Raw genomic sequence first — 14,406 nt, 5'->3', positions numbered from 1 at the left:
ATGAATTGATATGAAATCTTTGAATAAAAGCTATCCTATGGACTCTTCCCATTTATCCCCCACTGGTTTTTGAGAGTCACTTCTGTCACTCTGCTCTTTATAGTTTAAAACTACAAAAAACCCACCCCGCTTTTTCCCTTCGTACTCACTGCCTGCCTTGGCCTTTTGAAACAGCTTCTACAGAGTGAGGAGTATTTTAACAGGTTTTATGCCAATGGGCAGGAGGAGAAGAGGAGGAGAAATTAGTCTTATTTAAGGTCAGGACGGCGCAGGAGTGGATATAACAATTAAGACCTTTATAAATGCCTGAAAGCTTCATGCTTCTGCGATAGGGTTTCTCACACTTTTTGTCAGCAGCATCTGGTCTGTGACTCCCCAAAAGAAGATAGTGAAATAGGTGAACCATGGATCTGATCCGGTTTGGCATGTCAGTTCCCCCTTGTGCACGCCAAACTCCAGCCGTCAACAGCAATTTGAGGTGTGTGAGAAGCGTATGACCCAGCAAAACTTCGATGCCTCTGAAAGAAACTGATCCTTTGTCTGTTTTGGGGATGTTCAGCCAAATTCTTCCCATCATTTGTTGTGTTGCCTTCAAGATGCTTTCCCTGCAGGCGCCCTGAAAGAAAAGGTTGCAACGTCTTTAAATGTTTCTTTCCCTCCAAATTGTTCTTTGCTAAAAGCATAGCATGGCTGGGATCAGTTTTTCATACAAAACAGCACAATGCCTGCTGGCCTGGGTATCCAAAATACAGTTTTATTGTTGGGGAAAGGCCTTAATGAGGAAGAAAAAAAAAACCAACCCTATTTAATAAAGTGCATCAAGTGCCCTTGGGAAAAATTAGCACACAATGACTTCTTGTGCCGCCAATTGAAACAGCAGATTGGTGTAGTGATAGGCTTTACAGGAAATATTAAAAAAGCACAGATGGCTCAAGTTTACATGTTTACAGTGGAGCTGGAACAGCAGCTAAAACCTTCCAGTATAGTATAATTTACTAGAAGGTCATAGACCTCGTGGTTAAGAATGAACCTGAAGACTATTGTAAACATGCTATTAGGGTTTGTAGGGGTATAATCCCAGCATTTTTCCTTCTTTTCTGCAATATTAGAAGCAATTTGCTGCAGCGTTAGTGAAAAGAGATACTTAAACCATGGAAAAATGTGACATTGCATTGGCAAACGTGGAGCTGAGCTGTTGCAGGGAGCTGGAAGAGGGTTATGCAATTGCTACTGTTACTATGTAATTAGAAGCTCTTTGGCACTAGGCTGTGATTCTGCTCACAATGTGATTAAAGAAAAAAAAAGTACCGAAAAATGTAACTAGAAAGAAGCTGCTTCAGCAATTATGGGAGCATCTGCTGTGCTCTTAAAAGTTGTGCTTCATGGCTCTTGGAAAGAAGAGTCACAGAATCATTAAGGTTGGAAAAGACCTCCAAGATAGTCTAGTCCAACCACCCCCTATATTACTTACTAATCCGTGTCCCTAAGTACCTCATCCAGCCTTTCCTTGAACACCTCCAGGGACGGTGACTCCACCAGCTCCCTGGGCAACCAGCTCCAATGCCCAACCGCTCTTTCGGAGAAGAAATGTCTCCAAATTTTGAGGAAGGATGGCAAGGGAAAGAGATGCTCAGGGCATCTTGGTTCAAGTCTGTGCTATGCCTCTATGAGCTTCCTCTAGGGCCTGAGCCCTGACAGCAGGATGTTTTCGTATTTAGGTAACTAATGAAGTTAGATATCTAATAATTTATTTATTTATTTGTTTGTTTATCTATCTATCTATCTATCTATCTATCTATCTATCTATCTATCTATCTATTTATTTATTTTACTTTTTGTTTTGAAGCATGTTGCACCTCTGGTAGACCACAGCAGCTAACAGGACACTCATCAGGGATGCTTCAAATTCTCTGGGCATACTTTAAATCATCTGTCTAACTGTGATAAATGACACTTCTTTTACTTTTCCTCCTCTTTGTTCAGACTGTCAGCTCTTCACGACAGGGATTGTGACATCTAAAACTCAGAAGATGGATTTTAAGGAGGGCTGTTGCAGGCAGTAGTGTAGGATAATAACATGGTGTCACCAAATGGACAGGTGAGCCTTGCTAAGAAAGGAGTAACTGCTTTTAGTGACAGGTGTCCTTGCGTATATGGTTTGTTCCCAATGGAAACCTTGGTCAATCAAGCATCTGCTTAACTTAATGACATTTTAACATGAAGCTTTGTTCTGCTTCCCCTGCAGTTTGAACTGATTTGTTTATTTAAAACAATACCTAACCCATAGGTAGAGGCAGCTAATGCAGCCCAGATGCTGGAAGTAAAGCTGAAGTTGTGAAAAACTCTAAACAAAAACATAACAAAATCTACCTTGTGTGTTTCCCTTCATGACCAGTTTTTGAAGCACAATGCAAAACACTTCAGTACTGTTAACCGCTTCCAACAGATGGAGATGGCTGAAACACAAAGGATTGATTTGCCAGCAGAGGGATAAAGTTTGGACTCTGAAATAGGTATCTTGATTTCCCAGTCAAACATTCTGTCCTTTGGACCAGAACCATTGCGTTGCCCTCAATGGATGCTTTGCATTTTCACTGTGTACTGGCTCAAGCAGTGCAAGTAAATGTCACTGATTCAAACAAGACATCATTCCAGTTGCTGTCAGCCCAGGACCCAACTGGTTGGTTGGTTTTTCTGTTGGGATTTTTTTCCTCCCCTCCCACATGTGCATGCAAATGCGAATGGCGTTATTTTCATTTAACAAGCTCCTGTAATATCATTGGAATCACTTGATAGTTAAGTCATGTTAAATTAAAACTGGCTGCCGCTGCCGTGTCATCACAACCAACAGCACAATAGGTACATTATTAACTGCATATTTACTTTGCAGAGAATTATCTTCCTCATCAGAAAGTTGACTTCACCTGGGAATGTTAAAATAGGTGAGTTGAAGCTGGAGTTCTCAGCTAATCTGGAGCTGATCTAAATGGCAATATCTCCATGTGGATGTTACCAAATGAAACCTGCATGACTCACCGTAGAAAAATCTCAACCAATAACATGAGCTCATTAAACACAAATCAATCACCATGGCAACTAAAACCACAGTATGGCAAGGAGTACTTCAAAAAAGGGAGAAATTTGGGTGAAAGTGCCCACCGTACCCAGCTTTGCAAGCAGAGCTCCTTGCTGGTGATGGTTAGGGAATAGAGTGAGATGAAGAGGGTCGCTTCAGGACAGGGCCTGCTGCAAGTGTTATGCGTTTTCTGAAAAAAACCCCCATGTTTTCATCACTATACAATGTTTTCCAGCTCCTTGCAGCAGAACTAATTTCAGGAGCCAGAAGCCTGGTAGCAAGTCTTGCGGTTTGACTCTCATAGCATTTTAAACTTCTCAGCTTCTCCACTGGACGTTGTGTGTACCTGGAATTCTGTATCAAGGTCTGAAAATATTTGTGTCCCCATGCAAGAGAGAGGAGCGGAACATAACATCTGGTTGCCCTCATCTGAGTCAGAAGGATGGAGTCCAAATCCATGGCCCTCAAACTAAGGTCGAGAGCCCCCTGATTAATGCAGCGAGGGCAGGAATCTGTGATGATGGGGAGCACAAGAGGGAGACCTTTGGGGCGAGCCCAGTGCTGCTTTGGCCTCGTGCAGCCTTTCTGTGCCTGCCCTCAGCTCATCCTGGGAATTCAGCCAACCAAAATTCCCCGCTCACTGTGCGAGAAGCTTTTTAAACTCCTCAGCCTCATCTGGGGGTGTACTATGCCACCATTTCAGTTACCACCCTTCTATGAATCCTAAGTTCAGGAGACACTTCAGGTTTCGTATCTTGCAGTCAAATGGGTTTGATGCTCATCCTCCCAGCAGTGGGAATGAAAGTGGGTACACTGGAGAATGTTGCGAGCTGATGCCACGTGCCTTCTTGCTCCTAGGCTCAGTGTCAGCAGCCCTGAGCATTTTGGCAACTATGTGTTTTTCTAAATTCAGTGAAAATCGTGTTTTAGTTGATGTGCATAGGATTTATATTTGAGGAGGTGTGTATATTGCCTCACCAAGTTCTTATGGTGTGTCCCGTTGTGTTGCTAACGTTCCCAAGACATCTGAGGTCAGAGGGCTTCCATGCTGGTGGATGCAGTCCTCAGGACTTGAGATGAGGAATAGGGAGAAAAGATTCCCATTTGAAAATGTGCAGCGAATGATAGGTCTCCTACTAAGCAGAATGGGACCTGGCTGGGTCGTGCTGTGGCCAGCAGTTATGAATTCATAGATGTGACAATATCCCAGTTTACTAGATCTTTCTTTAAATGCCATATATTTTTATACACACAGAGGCTTATGTAAGCCTTGTGAGCCTCTCTTGCCTGGTGGCAGTCACTTTAGTTTATAGAAAGCAACACAGTGTATCAGGCACCGTCGGTCTCTAGATACGTATGTTTATATAGGCCCAAGTTCCACATGATGTAAATCCGTGATAGCCATTAAATCAGTGATGAATATTAGCTGAGGGTGGACTGTTTCTATTCACAGCACAAGCCCCGCTGTGTTTTATGTTTTGATAAGAACCTAAAATAAATTATAGGGGGTGGGAATAGTTCGAGCTCCGAAGCAGAAAATACCAGTGTTGAAAGTGTTTTAATTTCTGAGAAGAAAGTGTAACAGGGAACCACTGAGATTAGACCTGACCTCAGCAAATTCCAATTAGAAGTAGAATATCCCTAAAGTATAATGTTGACTAGAGAGAGCTGTAACGAGCTGTCAAGGGGAGCAGCAGATTCTCCATGTGAAATAGTTTCTTCTTCAAGAATGAACGTGGTTTTATTTTTAAAATATACTCAAAGAAGCTACTGGAATCCATGTAGAAATACTGTCCTGTGTTAAACAAAAGGTCGGGACTAAGTGATGGAAATCATCTCTTCTGGCCTTTAATCTGGCCTAGGAATCTTACAAAGTGTTTATATAAATCATTGCACGGTGAATTCTTGAGCTCAGCTTGACTTTGGTATAATAATTATTAATAACACACTGTAATAAATTTGGAAAGTGAAAGTTTGTCTCCATGCATAAGAATGCAGAAAGATTTCTTCATATTAGTTGTAGGTATGAATTCAAAATAAAGAAGGCAGCCTGCTTTAAACCAGGAGTGAGCAATCTATTCTGGAAATAAGATAGTTGAATTCAATTCAGCTCAAGTTTGGAAGTGAGAGAAGAAAAATACACTTGAGGCCAGACATGCAGAACCAGCCTATTCTCACTGGGATTTAACACCGTTTAGGAAAACCTTCCCTGTGTTTGAATTATACTTCAAATTAACTTCTCCAAGTTGTCTCTGTGTGGAGAAGTCTGGGGTCATGATACTCCTACTTGTGCCTTTCAGAGTCTTCCCGCTGAAGCTAATGTTTCCTCATCTCTTCTTGGTGATAACTCTGTCCTTTATCTCCTAGATGACTGAGATGTTAAGTGCAGCATACGTTAAATTGGACGCCTCTCGGTTTGGATGAAATTTATTACTTCAGGGCTTAACATTTCATCTTGGCTTATGATTAGGAGGATGAATGCTGATAGAAAGTTGTCTTCATTCTCCAGGAATGCCGAAGAAGTAAATACAGTGCCTTACCGACCATGGCTTGGACCACACGAGTTGTTGGTCTTACTACATATACGTGCATTTTTGTAGAGAAAGAAATCTACTACTGGCAGTGTAGTTGTTAAATAAGGGGCAGAAGCACGGCAGCTAAGCCAGGGCTGTTAAAAGGTCTAACGAGGCATGACACTGTGCGGTCTGCACCCTTTCCATCTAGTGCAGGTGTTGGCTCCAGCATGATATTACTGTATGCAGGCACAGGGTTGATGAGGTAAGGTTTCTCTACCTATAAAGTTCAAATTTCCTTTCTGTCATAAACTTCACACGAGAGATGTCAATCCTGCCTAAATCCTGTTAAAATTCAGGAGAAACTGTCTGCCACACCTAGGAATTCTGTTGGCTATTCTGGACAGAGTAGCTGATCTTCTCCCACAGTGTGTCTGTGCAATGAGGGTATAGAAGGAGGGACTCAGGGGTGATGCACGTACCTCTGACAGCTCCTAATGCTTGTGACTGCTAATGTCTAGGGAGAGCACCTGCCTAAAAATCCATGAGAATAAATGCAATGTGTCAGGAAAGGAGAGGGCTTCTGTTTCCTTTTTATTCATTGAGTCAAACTCCATCCTGGCTTCAGAGCAATTGTGTTGAGAACAGAACCGTTCCATGAATGTGGCTGCAAATGGCTGATACTGGTGGGCTGTGATACCTGTGAGCTTCTGCGTGCTTTCCAAAGGAGCTAAGTGCCTTCAAATTCTGGAAGCTGATTTTTTTACTCACATGTCACACAAATACGTTGAAGCATCACCTCGAATGCTTGATGATCAGAAAATGTCATCTGTTGTTCTGGCCTCTGGTTTGCAGTGTGTTCCCTTATCTCACTAGGTTATGTTTTGGTACTTTCTTTAGAAGAAGTCTTGCTAACTTGCCTCAAGAGACTGGAAAACTCAAGAATAAAAGTCTACCAAGGCTGTTTAATGGAAAGACACCATCTGGGGCTTGGGAAATTCACAAAACCCTAGAAGTTGGGAGAGGATTTATCCCACATGGAGTTGGAATAAATATCCCTCCATGTTTACCGTGTCTATTTTAATGCTCTCTAGGTGCCTGCTGGTGGTCAGAGACAGAATCAGGGGCTGGATGGACTTTTGCTAGGACTTATTATGCTGTTCTTATGCTGAAATGTGCTTCAACCTCCACACTGACCTTGAATGGACACTTGTACATTTTTTTTCCCCATAAATGCCTGCACATAGAATCACAGAATGCTTTGGGTTGGAAGGGACCTCAAAGATCATCTAGTCCCAACCTCCTGCCATGGATCATACAGATGGTGATGGTTGTGTAATGGTAATTATTTTTGCTTTATGACCTGGCCCTGCAGTCCCTGCTGGGGTCCATACCAGGTGCTGTACAAGTCTCTGCAACAACAGGCTGTGAGCCAAAGGGTGGGTTTTATCTTCATTTGAAGATTTTAGAGGAGAAGTGCTTGCTCCATTGAATCCCTGAGACATCTCTCTTTTCTCCTACACAGGGTAAAGGTACATTGAGAAAGAAAAAGAGATCAGGGGTGAAGGGATTTACCCACTATCACAAAACAGTTCTTGGCATGGCCAAGCATGGAGTTGAAGGGTTTTTTAGCCTTTGCCCGCTGTCGTATGCGGTGGGCGATTCCTCCACTTTCCCACCATTCTTTCAGGAAAAAGCTGTTGTAAAACAAAAGCACTTCAAGGCTTTGATTCAAATACTTCCTCTCTCCCAGCACCAGGTGATGAATCAGAATAGTAAGCTGTCATTTCCATCCCTAAATCCTGCATGTTCTGGCAGTTCCAATATGAAAGACAATAGCTTAGGACAAGTAGTAGCAGTGATTTCCGTTCTTGACCACTTTTCATCACTTTGGTGATCAGAGATGCTTTCTTTAACCCTGGCACAGCCTCTGAATGTTCTCTGCTCTTTATATCAGTGTTCGGTGCTCACTGAAGCTGCTTTGAAGGTATGATTGAATTTAATTACCTATAAATCCTACTTGACACGATATCTGTTTCAAGGTAGTGAAATACACACTTAACAGAATTGTTCTGAATCATTAGCTGGTGCTGGGAGAGAGGAAGTATTTCAATCAAAGCTTACAAGCATTTTGTCTTACATTAGCTTTTTGACAAGACCCCAAGGGGCCAACTTTTTGTCTTGTTAGTGTCAGATACATCACACAGTGCTCAGAAGTCAGGATGAAAAATTCTCTTATAAGAAAGATTTATCAGAAATCATAAATGCCACGGAATAAGTGGAATTAGAGACAGTGCAGGTAAGTGGTGGCCGGATGTGTAGCTCCAGTGAGGAAGATCATAGCCTGTATACTTTGACCGTATATAGTAGAAGTAGGCAGGCTGTAGTTCTGTCAGTAATTTGTGAGAGTTACCAGCTATCGGTCATTGTATTCTGATGGAAAGCATATTCCACAGAACCACATGACAGGTATTTTTACTATTACTTTATAAGTAGTTTAAGGCCCTTTGGTAGTCTGCTTTGCCCTGCTAAGCAACAATAGGGAATAATCTTTCCCAGGTGATTCTGCTGTGAAAACAGTAACTTCTTCTGAAAACAGAGTGCTTTTAAAAGAACAGTAATTTGTAAGGCTGTTTACAGAGGGTTTGCCAACAAACCTCTGCATGTAAGTGTAGGGTGTTATGGGTCAGGACTGTGTGTGTGTGTGTGTGTGGTGTGTGTGTGTGTGTGTTGTACGGTGCTGAGCCCTCTGGTGGTGTTCAGCATGGGAAACCTATGCTGCAGAGGTGTTGTAAGAGCCAGCCAAATCCACCTCTGTTGGAATAGCCTTCAGGCTCTTCAGGATACACCAGGAATCAATTGTCCCTCTTAGAGAGAGGCGAAAAACCAGCCTTCCCTTGTGCACCTGGGTGCTACTGCTGTACAACTCAAGCAATAGCTTGGGTGGAGGAAAGCTGTGGCGAGGGAGAGAAAACAGCCCTGTTGTTTCCCCTTTCCTAGTTGGGTTCCTTGTTTGGTATGTTTAAAAAAAAAATCATAGTCTCTGAGGAGCTTTGCAGTTGTCATGTAGCTGCCATGTAGCCGCTTCTCAGCCCTGAGCGTTCGATCTGCTGGCACTGCTTCACTCTGCATTAGAGTGTGAACAAACCAACCATCTTAACTACCCATCTTTTTGGTAAAATACAGCTAAATAATCCTCATCTCATCCTGTCTGGGGACAGTTCCCTTCAACTGGTTCTTTCTTAAGGTGTGCAGCCCATTTAAGTGTGACTTATGAACCAGTCTGTACAAGCGTCAGTATGGCAGCGTACAGTGAAGCCTTGTGCCTGCTGCTCCTCAGAGACTTGTTTGCCATGGAGATAACTGAGGGCTGAAGGCATGGAAACAATAGGCAGGGGGATGCTGATGACTGAGAAGAGATGATAAAAACACCATGTTCTTGTTTCCTTCATGCAGCTTTACATTGAGTTCGCAGATTTGGAAGTCTCACTGCTCATAACATCGCATGCTTCTGTCAAACAAGGGTGGAAAGTTTATTTTAAGAGGCTTGCCTTGTGTAATTGCCTCTAGGAAACTAGAGACGCTAATCTACCCTACCTACAGTGGTGCAGGATGCCCTGGAGCAGCAGGGTCTGGTCCCTCAGTGAGTTTTGCCATGCCTCTAGTTTCTCTATTTATTTATTAACAACTGTCAGCAAAATTTCCCTCTTCTCAGTGCCATGTTTTAACACAGTTGCTAAGAATTTGGATTATGTGCCAGGCAAGCTGTTGGTGGAAGACACCTCTGTGCACCTGTCCACTTAGAAGGCCGATCTTATATCGGTCTTCACTTCAGGAAGGGGCTGTTGCTAATAATTTATTGAGTGCTGACAGCCTGTTCTTCCCTGTCCAAAATAACCTCCTTCTTCCAAAGACTGCATACCGAGCAAGGCAGACAGTGCCCTATAAATCATGATCAAATACAGCCATGCTGTGGTGATTCAATACGTGATTCATTTAAGATTGGAGGGGAGGAGGAGAGACGGGAAAAGATGGGATAAAAGCACTTTCCTGAAGAATGCTGTGTAGATCACAGATTATTTTCAATTAGATTTGCTGGCGCGCAGCTTTTGCATGCAGGCAGGAACTGGTCGTCATGTGAACTGTCTGCTTTATTCACAGGAGCAATGCTTAGATGTCCCTCTCAGGAGCTACTTAAAAAGCAGTTCTGTTTATCAGTAAAGGGGGAAAAAAATTATAGATGTTGCTATGCTTTTCAGCCCTAAGGTTATGTCTATTTTCCCCAGGTTCTTGCTAAGCATTTGTTCTTGAATCAAAAGATACTTTCAATTGATGAAAGCAATTAAGCAATTTGAAGTTGGTTGTCAGCGTTAGGTCTGTCTTTAAGGATTTTGCTGTCTCTCAGAAATTCTACACTGAATGTTTCTGATGTGTGTCAAAGAACTCAATTTAAACTCAGATTCTGGGGCAGGGTGTGTGTGTATGTGTAATGACACAGGAAAGGAAGTCTGTCTTTCAGCTTTGCTGTCTGAGGAGGTGTTCAGAAGACTCCACAGCTTTTGTCAGACTTGCTTTCTTGTATGAATGACTTAAAAGTTCAAAGAGACTGTAACACAGACCTACGTCTGAGAGACTGGTCTCCCCCAGGGGTAGCAACCATCAACCTTTGTCGATGGTGGATGAGTTATTCTCCTGGGTAGTGCAGAAGAAGTCAGTGGGACCACTGGGAAAGTCACTGCAAAGCAGAGGAAATCCAAAGCTCATGGTTTCACACCAAGTTGTCTCTTGGTAATATTTTAACCCCGAAGTGTCCAATTCTGGATGGACATGGAAACAAAATACCAAACCCTGGAGGTGGTTCAGATATGGCAAGCTCTGCTTTCCTAGAGGGTATGAGTCCTTTGCGCACTGTGCTGGTGTAGGCACTGGAAGTAAAGTGGTTTAAAAGTACCTGTGTGATTTGGGAGCCTGTAGGTTCTGACTGATGTATGATAGTCAGTTAATATGGGACAGTTTCTACACCCCACAGGGGTTTGCCCTGCCCCTCTGATGGCTGTCTTTGCTCCGAGATGGTGATACTTGGGAACTGCCACGGTTTACAGCCTGGCACGTTCAGGTTTACCTGCAGCCTGCTTTCTTGGCTTGCTTTTATGTGCCAGCCTGACCATTAATGGTCGCGCTACCTTCGCTGCTCTGCCAGCCTCTGCCCAAGCCTCACACTCATCCCTTGCTTGTGGGTGGGATTAGGTGGTTGCCACATAAGCTATCGCTCCGCAGCAGTTGCAGGCATGTAGACTGAAAATGGCAGCCTGTGGAACTTCATCCCCTGGGTCTGTGCACCTCTCCCTTCCCTGCAATCCACCAGTGGATTGTGGCACCTCAGGACTGTGGCTGAGTATGGTTCTAGACTCAGGATCTTGAGTCTAGATACTCCCCTCTGGTTTTTGGCAGTACAAGTGCCATGCAGGAAACCTGCTCAGCACACCTGGCTGTACTAATGGAGCCTGTCCACAAGGTCTGCCAGGGGCCTTCTGTACAGTGCCAAGGAGTCTGCATCCATACCTCAATTTGGATTGTGCTTGAGCTTTTGAGGTGAATCTTTCTACTACCATGCTTTAGTTACGATTACAGAGTGGTCCTGGACTGCTTTGACATTCAGTTTGTAGGTTAAGTTTAGAGGTAGGGTAGGCCTCAACACTGTTGCTTGTTTTTTTTCTAGATCCTCTTCCATCACTCCACAGTATCTGCTGATGTAAATGTAGCCTTAGGCTGGCTGTAAGGATGGATCTCAAGCTGCAGTGTTTCCTAATGCCCAGGGTTCTTGTTTTGTTGTCTGTTTTGTTGTCTGTTTTGTTGTCTGTTTTCAGATGTGCTCCAAACCAATGTCGCCTGCCGTAAGCTGTGAGAAATCTTTGCAAAATTAGAAAGGAAGAAGGAAAAAAATGACTTCCAAATTTAGCTTGTGAAATCAGGATACAGACCTTAGTGACTCAGAGACCCTAGATTCACCCCTCCTCTCTTACACCACGTGTGGTGTTTCAGTCCAGCACATGCACATTCCCAAGCCACACTGGTAGCACCTGCCCCATGGCTTGGATGATATCAACAGGTATGTTCCTGCAGGGTAAGGTGAATCTCTGCAGTTGTCAGGGAGATGTCCCGGGGAGTTTTTCCTTGGGGACACAGGGCACTGTCTCACATAGGGCAGCGTATCAGTCCCTTGCCTTGATCCTGGGTCTCTGCACCATTTTGGGCTGGCAGGTTCTTCTCTCCTCAAGAGGGCAGCAAGACTTTAGAGAGGGCTCTGCGAGCCTGCAGCCCTCCCAGAGAACTAGGGTGATCTTAGCAAGCCTTCCACAAACAGGTGAATGTCCAGCTAACGTGTGTCTCAGATCTACATCAGAGTCATCTCAGCGGCCTAGGGAGCTCCAATTAGTCTGTCTTTACATCAGGGACTTTACCAAACTTCAGTGCAGGATTGTGGGCACCTTGTGCAAGACGGGCTGTCTGTCTGTATGACTGAGGGTGGACAGGAGTTGGAGTTCCAAAGACAAACATGTCCAAAGACTTTAGGCAAAGAAGGTGGCTTCTTTAAATTCAAGGCATCAAGACTAGCTCTGCAATAGTAGCTTTCATCTGTGAGTCACTGGCACATGTTAGCTTGGGTTCCTCTCCCAATTCCAACAACTTCCTGGTAATGAATTCTAACAACTCTCCACATATTGCAGCAAATGAGGGAAAGGTTAGGCGCTACTCCTGTTGTTAACCTGCACATGCAACATGTATCAACAGATCCCAAACTGTAAGTAGGAGTCTTGTGAATTCCCAGCACTCGATATACTTGTCAATGCACATTTATTTTCACTGGGCTTGGAACTTATGATCTAATTAGGATTTATTAGAAGGTAAATGATCTTCTTAAGAGAAAATACAGTTTAAACTGATAAGGCTGTTGTATAAACACACATGTTTGTAGAGGTTTTTGTTCAAGTTCTTGTCCTCTTCTGCACATGTCACTGTCTTTTCTGGTGAGTCAGAGAAAGGAATGGCTTGTTTTTCTTTTTATTAAGCAAAATATATTTCAAGGAGAATTATTTGAGCATAAATGGTTTTAGGCATCAAGGTAATGACCGTTAGAAAAACAGACATTCTGTCTGCAGCCAGCAGTCTCAAGATGTGCTTCATGGGTCATTTCTTTGTCTTTCAAAGAACTGTCCAGGTAGTGAGGCTGGATGGCCCATCCACAGCTCCAAGAGCATGAGGTTGGCTGTGTTTTGGAATGTTTCTGATATTAGTAGTGCTTAAGTGCCTCAGAAAATCATGAGATGTCCCCAACACCTTTGTGTGATGTGGACAGGAGGTGGGACATGTTTGGGTGCATGCTATAGCCGTACACTCCTGCATAACCATTCCCTGCTCATGATGTGGGTGTGCTCTTCAGCGCTCTTTGTGAACCAGAGAGCAGTCAAGCCACCAGCAGTTCAAGTCAGACCATTCCCAATGCTTTAACCAGCCCTTCCCACATACGTCTTGTGCATGGGAACAGGAGAGGAGATGGTTTGGGATGGGAGAAGGGGTGGATCAGCGCGAAAGGCTCCTAAAATGTGTTCCACACACAAGCAACGCTTCACCTAGGTGAGGAGGGGGAAGGAGGGAGCCAGCTCTATCTCTGCTAATAAATTAAACAATGTGCAGGAATGTTCCTGGGCTGGGAGCGTGACTGCCCGCCCTGGCAAACTGTTAGAACAGTCCCTGGCGAGGTTTTGGCATGCGCCAACCAGCGCTGCCCCGGGTAGTTTTTGAGTACGGTTTGGCAGCAGGCATGTTCCTGGGACCGTCCCCAGTTGGCTGTTTGCATGCAGCCTCCCTGTTTTGAAGGTTAAGGGTGTTTACTGGCGGAGACTCAGGCTGTTCCGTGCCAGCTGGCCTCCATGCCCAGGAATGTTCCCAGGCACACTTAATTTACTTGTATAGATATAACCTAATGTTAACAGTTATCATCTGTCCCTGAATCTCACATCACTGGGCTAAACTGGTATGTATGGTGCTGCTCGCACACAAGCGTGATTTTTTCTCAGCAGTGCTTTCTGCTACACGGGGAGTTAAGGCTCGTGTTGTATATGTTTGAAATCTGGTCTAGTTGTCTTCACCAAGAACCCTGACACTACCAGCAGTGTTATCTTCATCCTGGCTATGTTCCTCTCGTAAAGGCCCATGCAATGCTGCTTTTGGGACTGTGGCAATGATCCCTCCCTTTCCCTTACGGTCATTCCTTTCAGTTCCTCGGCAGTTTATGTTGCTGGGCTGCATTTTCTTATTTATTTCTCATTAACATTAAGTTTACTTTGGAATTGTTGCTTTCTGAAGAAGGAATTGCAGCCCAAATTAATTGAATGGAACATTCTCACTGGTTCTGGAGGGGTAGGATTTTGCTGCAGTTTCCCATATCCATCAACTCTCTCTACTGCTGTATTGCACATCGCCCCCAAAAGACAAGTCTAGTGGAAAAATAGAATATTTGGATTGATAGCAGAAAGCCATCTCTCAGGGTGCCAGGATGTGTGTGAGCTCTTCATTAATCATCTAGAGGGAAATGGAATGTATTTAAGGATCAGCATACACTTTCTACTCAAAGACCAAAGAGATTAGAGCATGTTTCAGTGATCTGACATATTTCCAGTCAGCTCTTAGTCATAGCCGAGACAGTCACCAGATCTTGTGATGTGGGAGCAGTGGCGGTATCTTGTATATTCTTTATTAGGTGTCTGTAATGACACTTGGCCTGTGACCCTGTCTCTAGGCCAAGGCCAACCAGGC

The sequence above is a fragment of the Gallinula chloropus genome (genome assembly GCF_964237585.1).
Source record: "Gallinula chloropus genome assembly, chromosome: 3".
NCBI lineage: Eukaryota > Metazoa > Chordata > Aves > Gruiformes > Rallidae > Gallinula > Gallinula chloropus.
The sequence above is the reverse complement of the archived record's forward strand: the minus strand, read 5'-3'. Positions refer to the sequence as shown.